This window comes from Vulpes vulpes, chromosome 7, assembly GCF_048418805.1.
Source record: "Vulpes vulpes isolate BD-2025 chromosome 7, VulVul3, whole genome shotgun sequence".
Classification (NCBI taxonomy): domain Eukaryota; kingdom Metazoa; phylum Chordata; class Mammalia; order Carnivora; family Canidae; genus Vulpes; species Vulpes vulpes.
This window is the reverse complement of record NC_132786.1, coordinates 59,065,230-59,081,309: the sequence shown is the minus strand read 5'-3', so window position 1 is coordinate 59,081,309 and position 16,080 is coordinate 59,065,230. Positions and strand designations below refer to the sequence as shown.

The following is a 16,080-nucleotide window of genomic DNA, read 5'->3' as shown; positions in this document are numbered from 1 at the left end:
TCCCTCAGAGAGGGACCACACCCAAATCCCATAATCCAATCAAGCAATTAGTGTGGATTAGAGGACTTTGTGCCTTATCCCAGGGCCAAAAGCCATAAAAGGTGGAGGTGAGGGTCACAATCTGCCATTTGGAAACTGGCTCAGTGAGAGGAGCATCCCTTTGCCACCTGAAGCTCCTGGTTGAATGTATCTTGTGGACACTGTTTCTGCAGGCATGGAGGCTGCCCACCTCCCCCGCTCAGAGGAGCCTCAGTTCAGTGCCTCTCCCAAACCCCAGTCATGCTGGTCAAGGAGAGGCGGTGCTGAAGTCCATGGAGGACCCTCTGTGCCCGAGAGGACATCCCCTGCATCAAAGACACTCTCCTCCCCGACTGACCCGTTGGCTCCCGCAGCACCAGGGCTGCCTCCCACCAAGACGCCTCTGAGTTGGAAGAGCCTTTCCCAGGTGGGCGCTGGGCTTCAGAACATGGGCAACACTTGCTATGTGAATGCGACCCTGCAGTGTCTGACCTACACAGAGCCCCTCGCCAGCTACATGCTGTCCCAGCAGCACGGGACCACCTGTAGGAAGCAGACATCCTGCATGCTGTGTACTCTGCAGGCTCACCTGACGCGGGTTCTCTGCCATCCTGGACGTGTGCTCCGGCCCCTGCCACTCCTGCTGGCCGCCTTCCACAGAGGCAAGCAGGAAGATGCCCATGAGTATCTCATGTTCATTCTGGATGCAATGCAGCAAGCATGCTTGCCTGAGGACAAGCCCTCAGACCCTGAGCGTCCTCAGGACAGCACCCTCATCCAGCAACTCTTTGGGGGGTACTGGAAGTCGCAAATCCAGTGTCTCCACTGCCAAGGCATTTCGAGCACTCTGGAACCTTACCTGGACATCAGCCTGGACATCGGGGCTGCTCAGAGTGCTCAGAGTGTCAGCCAAGCTTTGGAGCAGTTGGTGAAGCCCCAACTGCTGGAAGGTGAAAATGCCTACCATTGTAGTAAGTGTCTAGAGAACACCTTGCGTCCAAGGTGTTGACTTTGCACACTTCCCCGAAGGTCCTCATCCTGGCCTTGAAAAGATTCTCAGACTTGACAGGCCACAAAATGACTAAGGAGGTGCAATATCCTGAGCGCCTTGACATGCAACACTACCTGTCTGAGCAGAGGGCAGGACCCTTGGTTTATGTGCTCTATGCCGTGCTGGTGCATGCTGGGAGGAGTTGCCACAGTGGACATTACTTCTGTTTTGTAAAGGCAGGAAATGGCCAGTGGTATAAAATGGATGATGCTAAGGTCAGCGCCTGTGATGTGACTTACGCGCTGAGCCAACCTGCCTATGTTCTCTTTCATATGCAGAAGACTGATCTGGAAAGAGACCTTGGGAGGGAGTCAGTCGAGGGAGGACTCGCATCTCCCGAGGCAGATCCCACGGTGGTGGGTGAGGCCTCAGGAGAGCCAGCAACGGATCCCTCTGTGAACCTTCCTGAGTTGGAGGAGCGTGGGGAAGAGACCTCAAGGCAACAAATGACATTAGACCAGTGGAGATGCCTCCAAGAACGCAACCGACCTAAGCCTGAACTCAATGTCAGGAGAAGAGAAATTGCTCTTCCTGAGGACGCAGTCATCCTTCACCACTCCAAATACACACCTGAGATGCCGAAGAATCATCCTCAACAGACCTTCGACCTGCTCACCACTGCAGCTGGGATGATCCCACCTCAGGTGGCCGGGGACGTGGCCAAAGTCCCGCGTGTGCCAGGGAGAGCCAGACCTACCAAGAGGACGAGCAAGAAGGGACAGAGGTCTGGGGAAGCAGTCCAGGGATGCGCTTCCTAACTTTGGTGCACAAGGGCGCACACACCCACAAACACAGCGTCACTCACTCCAAACCCGAACACAGTCCCATCCTGGAAATATTTTGTGTTGTGTGAAGTGTGTGTTCAGTGTGTGTGGAAGAACCATCTATCTGGTGTGTTCATGGGATATGGCCTTCAACTGAAACTAGAGGACACTGATATTTAAAACTGGTTCTTTGTCAGGATCTTATATTGGGATAGTGTGGATTTCATACGGGGTGTATGGAGGAACCTGCCTCTCCTTCAGCCTTGGGGAGAGGGGGGCCACTTGCAGGTGAGAGGCAGTGAGCAGTCATGGTTGAGAGTGGACCTGGGGTTGGAGTGATTTTATTTGACCCTCCCGTGATGCTCCCACTTCCCATTGCTTCTCTTCTATTTATATTGAAAGAATATTTTCCTAAACAAAAGTATTTGTGGGGTCGTGCTAGCAATACACATTGCTTTTGGTCATTGCTTGGAAATTGTAAGAAAGGAATTAAATGCTTATTTTGGGGGAGATAACTGCATCCAGCCTGGTGGAATCACGTTGATTATATTATGTTCACTTCACTCTCTCCCACATTAACACTGAAGAGAAGGAAACTAACAAGGACTCGTATTCCAAAGGGAAATGCCCAGCGTCCTTTGAACATAAGTTTTTACGACTATTTTGCTACCATCTGCTCTGAGGCACCTCCTGACACAGAAGTGGACTCTGGATTTCAGACCAGTTCAAATTCAAATTTGGACCTGGGTTGATACCTCTGGAAAACAGTGCCAAGTTCATGAATCTAGCAAAAGGTTTTTGAGGTCAGGTTATAGGTGCTCTGCGTTATCTTTTTATTTTTACAGAAGAGATTGTCAAATTATTGTAGAATGGATATTATTGCATGACCACCAAATACCTCTGAGTGTGACCATAGATGTGCAGTTGTAACATCACATCGTAATGTTATTTTCACTCTGTATTCAAACTTGGACATGCCACCCTTACTGGAGAGTAAGGGGCAATAGGATCTGTGCAGAAGAAATCACACTGGTTTGTAGATTTTCATGTATCAAAGGCAGATTCGAGATACAAAGTGTCAAGGTTTTTTTCTTGTCTGGGAATAGTGTTTCTTTTGACCAATACAGTTTATTGTGTCGTAAAGAGTGAGGGAACCTGTGTGCATGTCCTGCCAAGAGTTCCCTAAGAAGTCCTGCAGGTATCCCCGTCCTCTGCTGACTGTCATAGGGGATGAGACAGCTCATGGACTCGGGGACTTGTCCTCCACAGCAGAGGACCCTGAGAGGGTGTCTGTTGGAATGAGGATACGTCCCCACCTGGACTGATGTGGTGAACCAGCAATTCCTCCCCTGCACTGGATGGAAACGGTGAAGTCCACAACGTGCTGGGGGTCCTGCTTTTGTGCGCCTACACATACACTGCCCCCTCTACACAGATGCTGCAGTTTTGCGTTAGGTAAATCTATAGGAATGTCAAAGCGTGCTTACCAATCCGGAATGTCAAGTTTGTCTTAGTGAAATCCATTTTCTAACACATGTAGGGAAATCATCCTGGCAATTTGTAAATTGGTTATAAACAGAAATTAACAAGTTAATCTGAAATTGTTTTATAAATATCTGAATTTCTGATTTAGAAAAAGATCCCATCCAGAGTTCTGCAAGTTACACCATGTTTTCTCCTAGAAGACGTTTTCTGTACTTGTTGATATTATTTTTCTGAAATTGTTATGCAGAATATTGCATCTGCTTTGTTTGTTTTTGCACTAAAAAGTTATTACAAAGTTGTGTGTTTTTTTTATTCTTGATAATTAATTCCCACATATGATTTGGTGTGCAGGCTTTTTCTCCCCAGTATTTCAGAACCTTGAAATAGTTATTTTATTTCCAGTTTGGCTCCTCACAGAAGCTTCTTTGCCTGCTTCCCGTGAGTGGAATTCCCACAGCCACCTCTAGGTCACCTGCAGCTCAAATTCATATCCTCCCCCCATGGGAATTTCTCACTCTGACTCACTGGCTCAATATAGGGGAAGCGCCAGCAGCCATTTCAGAGGAAATGCAATGGCACATAGGGACATTATTCTTCAGGGTCTCTTCAGTTATGAGAGCTCTGACCAGGAAGATGCTTGTATGAGAAGTTAGGGTGGAGGGAGTAGATTGAACCAGAAGCACACCATCTCTGTCCAAGGCTAGCAGAGACCCCTAGGAGGGATGACGGGAGATGGTTGGATAGCACACTGTGGGGGCTGTGGAAGCTGGACAGTCAGCAGATGGATTCTCTGGTTAGGTGTCTGGACGTCAATGCTCATCCTGTCCAGGCATCCATTAGTCACTCGAGGGGTGTCGCTCTATATCGAGATCTATTACTCATGAGGACAGACCAAAGAATCTGCAGAGCCTCCAACAGAACAGATTCATTAGTTCTTTCCTGGGACACCGGAATTGCCAATCCTGGATGAAGTTCTAGGTAGATCTGCTACCTGTTTCCAGGTTACAATGTGTTGAGTCCTGGCTCCATCAACCTGTGGCAAGATGTCAGGCTGGAATTGTTTTCACAGCGGGGATCTGGGCTGAAACTGGGTTTTGGGGATAGCCCCAAGGCTAGATTCCATGGCACTATATGGAGGTTTAAGCTGGGAGGCCACATCCAATCAATGGTCTATGAGCTTGACAAGGAGGGTAGGTTCCTGTCCATGGTGGGTGAATGTAAGCTGAAGGATTACCTGACTCCCCTTCCTGAGGTTTTGTGTTGTCCAGCAGGAGAAAACAAAGTCAGGACTTTTCACAGGAGATATCCTAGGGCATGTGTCTCCTGGCAGGTTCGAGCTCAGGCAGGAAACTTGGGGAAACAGCTTCTAGGGAGATTGCCTCCTCCCGTGAGGCGTGCATCATCCCATTACCAGCTGCTCCAATTGAAGACACCACAGATGGACCACATCTTAGCTCTGCCTCTCCACTTCATAGAAATCAAGCACAGTAAAGGCATGGAGATGAGAACAATCCATTCCAAGGTGATATTATTAAAAGTGCTCATTTTAATGGGAAAAGAACCCCACCCCTGTGGTGATAAGGGGACATTAAATACATTAGGCTCCTGTTACAGAGGGCGAGATGAGAAGGTTTCAATACAGTGTTTTATTTTCTTAAGAAGAAGCCATTGCATTCACTCTTCTGGCAGTGGACCGAGCTAATCCTGTCTTCAGAAAGTAGGATAGAGGGGACCTTCCTCAGCATCTTAAAAGCCATCTACGGAAAGCCCACAGCAAACATCATTCTCAATGGGGAAGCACTGGGAGCCTTTCCCCTAAGATGAGGAGCAAGGCAGGGATGGCCACTCTCACCCCTGCTATTCAACATAAGATTCCTAGGAATCAGCCTATCCAAAGAGGTAAAGGATCTATACCATAAAAACTACAGGACACTTCTGAAAGAAATGGAGGGAGACACAAAGAGATGGAAAAATATTCCATGCACACGGACAGAAAGAACTAATATTATGAAAATGTCAGTGCTACCCAGGGCAATTTACACCTTTAATGCAATCCCTATCAAAACACTTTGAGAGGACTTTCAAAAAGAGTGGGAACAAATCATCTTAAGATTTGTGTGGAAACAGAAAAGACCCCAAATAGCCAGGGGAATATTAAAAGGAAAACCATAGCTGTCTTTAAAAGTTTTAGTGATACTGTGTGTGATACACGATTTGGAATATATATGGAATCAACACATTTTGTTGCATTAGGGATTTTTCCATTTGGAGACATCTCAGTAAATCATTTCCACGTGGTGACTCTAGCATGTTGGGGCTCACATGCCAGTGATCACACAGAAACAAACAATTGAAGGAAACATGGAACCTGAAGACTCCACAAGCAAGCAAGGGAACTCGGGGAGAGAATGGAATTTTAAGAAATATCTCACAGAGGAAGAGCATGGAGTGAAGACACTGGGTGCAGAGACGGGAGACAGTGGGGGATAAGGAGGAGCCCCGCCGTCAGGAGGGAATCCGATGCTGCCAATTCCTTCCAATGTGGCTGCTTTTGCCCTTGGAGTGTCCTAGATAATGTCTGCTTGAGGGCCTTGCTGTCTCATGCTTCTTACCTGGAAATGAGAAATAAGGCCAAACATGTGGGTCTCAGGAATGTGGGAGGGAGCCCCGAATCCAGCAGCACGGCCACTGGGGAGACTCCCTGAGAACCTCTCTCCCTCTCTTTTTCGGCCCCCCTCTCTCCAGCTACTCTGTCGTCTCTCTCTGGTCTCTCCCTTTCTCAAATAAATAAACAAATAAATCTTAAACAGAAACAAACAATGAAACATGTTCATGTCTTGGCATCTATGTCCCCACATCCAAGTCGATTAGATCCGTGGAGCCCGGTGTTACTCAGTATTTCAGGGTGTGGGAAGCACTGAAGTCCTTTGCACTTTGCTACACTGACCTCCTCTCTCATCCGATCCACCTCCCAACTCAGAGACATTTTCAAGACTTTTCCAACAATGTGGTTTGGTTTTGGGGTCTGCCGTGCACAGTCTGGATCCCTGCTCAGTGAGAGGCTCCATCTCACTCTCCAGCTGGCACAGATCTATCCCCTTAGCTCTCTATCTCAATATGTCTGATGAATAAATAAAATTTAAAGAAACCCTGGTATTTTCTCCACAAAATTCAAATTCTCACATTATTTTCTAATAACTGTGATTCGTGAATGTTATAATTCATTCTGAAAGGAAATAATGGAAACATTAAATGCACGTTTATGTGACCAAAGTTTAAAACAACATGAGAATGGCCGCCCAAATCATAAGAATCTGCATAATCACACATTAATTACGTTTAAACAATGCATTAGTCAATCTTGTTCCTAAGAAATATAATTGTTATATAGCACCATTAGTTAACCTAAAAACCCACATTCATTCAGTTGAGAATTTCTCTCTGGGTTTTCAAATCGGTGCTGGTTGTATATGACCATACACATTGCTGCCGACACTCCACCCATGCTGGTTTGGACAAATGGTCTTTCAATATAGAGAGAAGATAAGCAATGGGATGAGGGATGCATGAGGACACGGTCAGACATGCTCACACTGACCCCAGGTCCTCAGCATCATTTCCACACTCAGAGCTGGCTGCTCACTGCTTCCAATCCTTTCACCTGCAAGTGGCCCCATTTTTCCCCCATGGATGAAGGAGGGGAGGATTCACCCAATGTGCATTCAACTGTGCTAAATACATCTATTACTAATATCCATAACCTATACCAGTTTGTTCAGATAACTCTGTCATCTTCCATATCTGGATGAGAGTGGATTTTCCTTTGGGAAGATAGGTTTGGGTTTGGTTTGGCTGTGTTTGGTTGTGTTTGGTTTGGTTTGGTTTGGTTTTTTGATGGCTGGGAAGCAAGACACGTGAGGTGACGAGAGGGGGAGAACAGGCCTGCTCAGGACTTCTTCTGCTAGCCTTTCTCCCTGGTCTCCCTGTGCACATGGACAGAATCCCCTCCACTGCCCATGAAGTCCCAATTGTGCTGGAGAGCCCAGCATTAAGGCCCTTTGCTCAAGCCTGCCTGCCTCCTCACCCCTGTGCCCTATATTCCTGCATGTCCGAGAATCCTTAGGCTACTTTGCTAGTTCCAATCCCAACATGTCCCCGTGAGGATAGGCCTTCCTACCTTTGGTCCTCTGGGATTTTCATAGGCTTCCAGAAATTAGGGAATATTTCTATTTATGTACGCATCTCTTGAGCGCCCAGGATGCTGCATTTTCCTCAGAAGCCATGAGATAGCAATAGGGCAGCATTTATGGGATGAGACAGGGGCCTGAGGCTCAAGGGGCCAGACTCTGACCCGGGTCACATAATGATTGCATGAATGGGAGTTACTTAGGGCTTGTGGGCGCGAGAAGGATCCCACACTGTGGCTTCTCTACTGGCCTCTGTCTTTTAAAAGCCCAGGGTACTCATTGAGGAACTCCTCTACCCTCTACCTACAGGCATCCGCACAGAGAGAGGGAACACCCTTAAACAGGTGCCCTGGAGTGAGAAAAGAGCAGTCAGTTGTTTTTTGAAAAAAAAAAATTCTCTGAATACAAGTATGGAAGTGCTTGGTTTGGTTTGGTTTCATTGACATGGTGTTGTATTGTTTCCATGGGCCCATATCAGAGATAACCCTGAGAAAGAGAGACAGAAAGAGAACAATGAGGGAGAGAGACAGAGAGAGAGAGAGAGAGAGAGAGAGAGAGAGACCGTGGCCTTGGTCTCGTGCTCTTTGGACAACTTGTCAACCATTGCCTCCTTAGGATATCATCAGGAGGGTAAAAAATCTCCTTGCCCAGGTCTCAGAAAGGAGGCATCATGATCCAACATTAAAGATGGATCCAGAATATGTATAGAGGGAAACCACCCACTCATCCCATTACAGACCAACCTGCGACTGAAGGCCCATACAGTACACAGGGCTCCCTCACAGGGTGAACAGGGATCAATGTTCCCTATGCAGTACTCACGAAGGAGACTGGGTGTGCAGGAGACCCTCAAAGTCTACATATCCCCCAAAACTATCAAGCTGTTGTCTCGTCTCAGTTAATTAAGGCTGGAGGAATTAAATTAACTATAGAGAGTTTCAGAATTGCTGAGTATAAAAAAAGTAAACAAAATCAAAAGAAACACATGCACGCATTTCATCGGTGCTAACATTTTATTAAGGGAAATAAAACACTACACACAATTCTAAATTAACGCTGAGAAAACCGAAATGCACAGATGAAATATTGCCCATCACAATGCCCACAAAGCTACCACCACAGTCTAGAAAAACTCATCTCAGTAGAAAACAATATGTCTATTTGCAGGGCCCATAGTGGGTGCTCGATGCTGACACCCCAAAGGCAGACATGTGTACACCACAGACACCTTAACATCTTAGATTCTATTTCCATTGGAGTGACAAGTGCTCATTCAAAATTCCCTGCATTTCTTGGAAAACCTATTTGCAGAAGAGAAAATTCACTTTCCAGAGGAAAGACTACCCTTTGCCACAGCACACAGATTTCCCTAAAGTAAAGTGCAAGGTGTGTTTTGGGGTTCAGTGTCCGTGCACAGACCCCAGGGGCATGAGGGGTAGCACGCTGTGGACCCGAGAATTTCCATGCAATGGAGCTGAGCAAGTGCTGATTCCCCACATGAGTCCAGTAGGGACTCATGGTCCTCAGGTCCATGAGGGTCCTCAGGTCCGCAGTCACCCCGTCAGGGTGCAGTGGGCCGGACGACAAGGGTCCGAGGCCAGGATCTGGCTCATTCGCTCTCACTGTCTTCTGAGGATGAGGACACCTGTAGGTCACCGTGGAGGACACTCCAGGAGCCACAGACACAGGCTCTGTGTGACATGTGGGGGGCAGGAGGGCCCTGAGCAGGGCCTGGCTTCTCGGGAGAAAGGAATGAGGGAGCGACTAGGAACCGGGAGCTCCAGCAGCTTCTGTCCAATCTGGTGAAGACCATTCTCAGGGGCTGAGTGGGGGCCCGTGCAGAGGGCGGCCATGGGGGATCGGTGCAGGGCTGCAGAGTTCCGAGGTGAGGTGTGGCAGATGTGGGCTGGCGGCCCTTGCTTGGCTGGAGGGCAGGTGTCTTCCTGGTCTGTGGGGGCCCAGCTGTGCATCCACGGGCAAGTCTGCTTCCTGGAGGACACAGACTCCCCGAAATCCCCACAGGGACTCCCTGGGTGCTCCTGGGAGTGTGCTGGCTGGGACTCCACCGTGCTTTCTTTTGGGGGTTCTGGGACCTGTCTAGGGACATCTGGGCACATTTCTTGCCTGGAGTCTGGAGAGGCATTTGAGAATTGTCGGCCAATGCGTTGCTGACAGCGGGATGGGTGTTCTCAGGATACTTGGGTGGTGCCTGGGTGTGTCCCAGCCCATGACCCTTGGAGCCAGCCTTGGGACCCTCTAGGGAGACTCTGCAGGGCCTCTTGGCTCTCTGCTGCACAACCAGGCTATTAGCCCTGACACAGGGTTGGCGAGCCAGCTGAGGGGGGTCAGCGATCAGCCCTTCCTGGGCACCAGGAGGTCCACCAGGTGGGCTGAGGCTAACTTTAGTGCTACTCAGAGGTGATGTGGAATGGCACTGGAGTCTCATGACAGGGGTCTCAGGACGTGGCTGCATCAGCAGGGCAGGATCAGGGATAGAAGGCCTCTTGGTGGTGTAGACGGGCATCGGCATGTGTGGACGCTGTGGGAAAAGAGAACACACGGGACTCCATGAGTTTTGCCCCAGCACCAAGGCAAAATGAACACTCAGGAAAGAAAGAAAGAAACCAACAAATGGCCAAGTCCTTCGTAACCACCCCCTCCCCCGGAAGAGGGAAAGAAAGAGATGGAATCTGTTGACCTAGGAGTAGGGAATGCGGCTGCAAGGCTGGTCCAGAACAAAGGCATGACAGGACTGTTGATGCACTTGAGACATGGGGGGGGACACGCAAAGTCCTGCCTCACAGCGATGCTTCCTCCATTGGAACAGCTCTTCCATCCACTCTGCTCATGAGGCGATAGGAGTCCTGCTGCTGGAGAGTCATGGTGGCAGCTCCTTACTGGGGACAGGCAGGGGGGTGATGTGTCATGAAGGACAGAGGCCTGTTCTCTGAGGTTGGTATGTGCTCCAGGAGTGCCGCCAATGACAGTTGCAGTTTCTTTCATGCAGAGCCTATGAGAGAGTCTGCCTTGGCATGTGCCAAGCTCCATATATTCCCTGATGCAGGGACATTGTCCAGCTACAAAACCCCACACCAAATCAGCAGGGACAGCTCCATCACCCAGATGTGGACCCTGTTAGCCTGGGAGCTCCTCTGCCTGCCTCGCCCAGCCTGGCCCTGCTCCCAGTCCCCCTGCACACTGTGCAGGCACACTGACTCGGGGTCTGTCGTATCAGCCCTGGAGTTCGGGTCAGAAGCCCCAATCCTCACCTTCGTCTCTCTGCCTTCTCCCTCTCAGCCTGGTTCAACAGCCCAGCCTGGTGCCGCTGACTCCCCGGCTCCACATTCTCCTTCAGCCTCCTGCAGCCCAAGGCCACAGGAACGAGGGTCGTGCCCCAGTGTTTTATGGGGCATCTGGTGCTTGATGCCTTGTGTCCAAAGGCCCCACAGTCCCTGCACTTTACCTGTGGAGGAAAGGGGAGTGTTCAGTTCATCCACTCAAATGCCAGTGAACCTGCCAAGCACACGAATGGGAGGCCATCCTCATGGAGTGGCACATGGGATGAGGACAGGGGACATCCTATCTGGCTAGTGAGGTGTCAGTATAGTGAAGACCTCTGGATGCTTACTCCCCATCCTGTAGAAGGGAGGAAAGTGGAAGAGGGTTTGGAGGTGTCAGGTTGAAGACAGGTGGAAACATCATTAAGACTCGGGACAAACACAAGGCTCAATCTGATCTAATGGTGCCCTGGGGCTGATGCTCAGAGCCTCTGAGTGTCCCAGTGTATAGCCTGGGGGATTTCCTGCCCATATCACGATTGACAACTGAGTCTGGGCCACGATCTTCCGGGAGCCTAGCCTGTCTCAAGACCCCTGGCAGAGCTCCTGCTTCAAAACCCATGGCAGCCTCCCCACTCACCCTGGGATCCTCCTCTGTGCTGGGAACTCTGAGGGCCAGTCCTGCTGTCTGTGGCCTCTTGCCTTTCTGGGGTCTCAAGGGGCTGTGGGGCCCAAGCTGGGAGTGACGGGCCACCATCTGTCCCACATCCTGGGGGGACAAGTCAGTCTGCTTCGGTGATGGGTTTCAGGTAGCCTGAGGGAAAAGAAACACATGAGTCCTATTCACCATGACATGGGCCTGCTCCCTGTACTGTCTTCCCAAGGAGGCCTTAGTGAGCTTCAGGAGAGTTGTGCAAACACACTTTTCCCCCTGTCACTTCTCTTTCCTCCTTCCTGCCTGCGTTCTCCTGGCCAAGCCACATCCCCGCTCTGAGGAAGGCCGCCCTTAAGCAACGACTCTTGTTGACACTATCATTAAGTCTCTCCACATCCCCTGTGGAAGCAAAACCAGGGACAGGACTTCTCCCGATTGAGGTCCAGTGGGATGCACCATGGAGCTCGCAAAGGGCAAAAGCATCAAGAAACTGGGCTTCCCTCTCATGTGAATGCCCCTTGTGACACCAGAGGAAGCCACAGTTAAGTCCAAATTTATTGGGAAAACACATTCTCCTCTACTCGGTGGGAAGCTGCCCATCTGAACACTTCCATTCCATGTGTTCGTGGCAGTGCCCCCAATTAACTGCCATCGAAGCTTTGGGAGGTGAATTTCTTTTCTCTTGGAAACCAGGTGATCCTCCTATTGAAAAAAAGGTCAATTATTTTTGGGAGAGAGAGAGAGAGAGAGAGAGAGAGAGAGTATGAGGAAGAGTGATCACCTGAGCTGTAGGAAGGACAGAGGCAGAAGCACACACTCCAGTTATCAGAAACCCAGTGAGGACCTGGATCCATCTCCAGAGCTTGAGATCATGACCTGATCCAAGTCAGTCCCTGAAACAATGGAGCTGCCCAGGTGCCCTGATCCTGTGTGTTCTCTAGGTCTGCAGGGCCCACTGAGACATTTACGGGCCTTCTGTCCCTGCTCGTCCACCACCCCACACCAATGTGTCACCTGAGGCCCCATTCCATTGGCATTGGAACCTCCGGGTGTCTTGGGCATTCACAGCCATGCCTTGGCTCATTCTCTGTCCTCAGAACATGTTAAACCAGAAAGAGTCCTTAACCCGTGGAGGAAGGGCCAATCCCTCCATCATTTCCTCACTGTCCCATTGCTCTGTCAGGGAAGGTCAGACCAGTGGCCTGAAAACTCACCTGAAGTGCAATTGTGGTCCTCACGCCCATCAGGAGAGGCTGAGAAAGGTCCTGGACAGACTCCACTGCAGGAGACTGTGTGTCCCGTGGGAGAGAGGGATAGTGAGGTTGGCCACTTCCGTTGCTCCTGGACTTTTATACTGCCCCAATGTCACGTGACGTTTCAGCCACTTGAAAGACGTCCCCCTAATCCTCTTAGCTGCAGCAGGGTTTGAGCCAATCAGCAGCTGCAAGGAGGTTAATGATGCCCTCATGAGAACGATTTCTATGACTGTGTGTGCGCCTGTGTGTGTGTGTGTCTGTGAATGGAGGTGTGAGTCCATGCGGATTTGGTGGGGATTGGAATTTCTGCAAGTGAAATTATATTGGTACATTTTACTGTGGAAATTAACCTCAGGACTCATGTTTCCTGATCTATTGGTATTTTACCAACACTTCTGCTCAATTTAGACCTAATGGTATTAAAACTGGGGTCAGGGTTTGAGGTTATTCAAGATATTATATCCATTTTCTCAACTAACTTTCAGTTCAAAACTGAAATATCAGAAAGAGCAAGATCTTCCAATCGTCTATAATCGCTTGATTGGATTAAGGGATTTGGGTGTGGTCCCTTTCTCATAGAGACCTTTCAGGCCATTCCAGGTCCTAATCGTGACTCTCTCATCAGACAGCACCTTCAGGTCTTTCTCAACCTCCCTAACTGCCCCTGCTCCTGTCTGAACAGAATTTGATCAGTTTCTATGTTCAGTGGATATCTCTATGAATGTCCTTTTTCTTCCTCAGTAACCTCAAGCGAGCCAAGGAGTGTTTGACGTCAGTGCTCTAGGACAGGGAAGATCACTCTCCAAAGGAGCTCAGGTATCACATAGGAACACGTTCTCCTCACCAGCCAGAATGTTTGTAGCTGTAACGAATTATTTGGGAATATGGCATCCTTTGCTTTGCTTCTACACTTCCATCTCTCTCGACTATGATCCCAATCTACAAAGATTGTGAAGGTTTTGATGAATACCAGTTTCTGCCTAGCTGTGGCCCGGGTCCATCACAAGCGAAATTCTCTGGCTGGTTTTATGCTTTTGTGAAACATTCCTTTGAAACTCCCTTTCCTACAAGAGTCTATATCCTAAATCCAGTGTTTATATGCCTCATTTTAACTGTTCCTCAGGGAATTCCACCCCAATATCCTGTATATTCTCTTGATTCAGTTGGAATATGTTGTAGGCTTGTGCCTTTTTCCACATTGTGGGCTTGGCAGGTTTAGATGCAGGTAGGAGGGCACTGGGCTAGCTTGTGGTTTGAAAGTGTCGTTATGGCTTCTTCCGCCTACAGAATTGGTCGTGTCTGCTGAAACATTTTTGAATCGACATGACAATTCATTCCTACTTGTGACTATGATCCTTTGCATTGGAAAAGGAGGCATCTTTGTGCAGGATAGAATAGTGAAGAATAATGAAGTTTAGGAAATTGTATAAGTCTTAGGAAAGGTGGAAACCTAAGTCTATTTGTCTTCTTTACTGACCAGAGGCCAAGAAAAACAGGAACATTTTGCCAGGCCTTGGTCACTGACTGGGCTTCACAGGCCCTGGGGCCCTGCTGAATTCTTGATGTTCACTTGTCATCCCTGGACACAAAGAGTAAAAGTGTCATCTCTGAAGCCACCATGTTTTAGGATATTGATTCTGTACCCATGGAGTCCAATCAAAAACTTGTATAGGATGCTCTATATGACATCTACATTTTTACCTGAAAGTTTTAATCCCTGAGCCTTCCCTGCCGATGAAGGCACATACTGAGACCCCTGATGAGACCGTCCAGTCCCATTCCACATCTCCTCTGAGTACCCATAAAGTTAGCCTCAGCCCACCTGGTGGACCTCCTGGTGCCCAGGAAGTGCCGGTCGCTGACACCCCTCAGCTGGCTCGCCAACCCTGTGTCAGGGCTAATAGCCTGGTTGTGCAGCAGAGACCCAAGAGGCCCTGCAGAGCCTCCCTCGAGGGTCCCCAGGCTGGCTCCCAGGGACATGAGCTGGGACACACAAAGGCACTACCCAAGTATCCTGAGGAGAACACCTGTCCCGCTGTCAGCAACGCATTGGCAGACAAATGTCAAATGCCCCTCCAGACTCCAGGCAAGAAATGTGCCCAGATGCCCCTAGACAGGACCCTGAACCCCCGAAAGAAAGTCGGTGGAGCCCCAGCCAGCACACTTCCGGGATCATCAAGGAAGCCCCTGTGGGGATTTCAGGTAATCTGTGTCCTCCAGGAAGCGACGTGCATGTGGATGCCCAGCCATGACCCCACAGACCAGGAAGACACCTGCCCTCCGGCCAAGCAAGGGCCCCAGCCCACACCTGCCACACCTCACCTGAGAATGCTGCAGCCGTGCATCGATCCCCCACGGCCGCCCTCTGCACGGGCCCCCACTCAGCCCCTGAGAATGGTCTTCACCAGATTGGACAGAAGCTGCTGCAGCTCCCAGTTCCTAGCAGCTCCCTCATTCCTTCCTCCCGAGAAGCCAGGCCCTGCTCAGGGCCCTCCTGCCCCCCACATGTCAGACGGAGCCTGTGTCTTTGGCCCTTGGAGTGTCCTCCATGGTGACCTACAGGTGTCTTCATCCTCAGAAGACAGTCAGAGTGAATGAGCCAGCTCAACTGGCCTCAGACCCTTGTCCTCCACCCCACTGCACCCTGACGGGGTGACTGGGGACCTGAGGACGTGGCCCCTCCTGGACTCATGTGGGGAATCAGTGCTTGCTCAGCTGCATTGTGTGGAAACTCTCGGGTCCACAGCGTGCTGCCTCTCATGCTCCTGGGGCCGTGCACCCACCCCCAAAACATACCTTGCACTTTCCTTAGGGAAATCCATGCACTATGGCAAAGGCTACTCTTCCATGTGGAATGTCAATTTTCTCTTCTGTAAATAGATTCTCTGGCCTCCCGGTGGCTCCCTACAGGCTGCATGTCCCCTCTGTCCCAACTCAGGGTGCAGGGGCCTCGGCCTGGAAGGGGCATCGGATCGCCCTGATGAACTCCAGCCGGACGGAGCTGCTGGAGCAGGAAGTCCGACAATTGAAGCTCGCCTTGCAGCGCAGGGACGTCATCTCAATTTGCAGCTTCTTAGACGACTATCATGGATTCACCACCACGGACTAGGTGCCGGACCTGCTGTTCACCGAGTGTGCACCTGCCCCTCCGCAGCCCAGGGGTGGGCCACCTGCTGGTGCGGAGGCTGGGGATGGTGTGAGCTTCCCGGCCTCAGGCTTCTCCCCAGCCTGGAGCAAGGTCACCCAGGCCCTAGCGGGGTCCTGGAGGGCAGCCCCGGGGCCTGGCCTGTGGCAGGTCAGCCAGAGGGCCTGTGCTTGTGCTCAGCAGCCGTCCTACTCCCCCGTGACGAGGCCTGTGTCTTCTCCCCACTGTCACCAGGGTCCTG

At 50.2% G+C, this 16,080-nt stretch overlaps 1 pseudogene; it reads left to right on the top strand.

The window, feature by feature from the left end:
• The first annotated feature begins 214 nt into the window (after positions 1-214).
• LOC140599548 (ubiquitin carboxyl-terminal hydrolase 17-like protein 6) lies at positions 215-15,803 on the top strand (annotated as a pseudogene).
• The last annotated feature ends 277 nt before the right edge of the window (positions 15,804-16,080 follow it).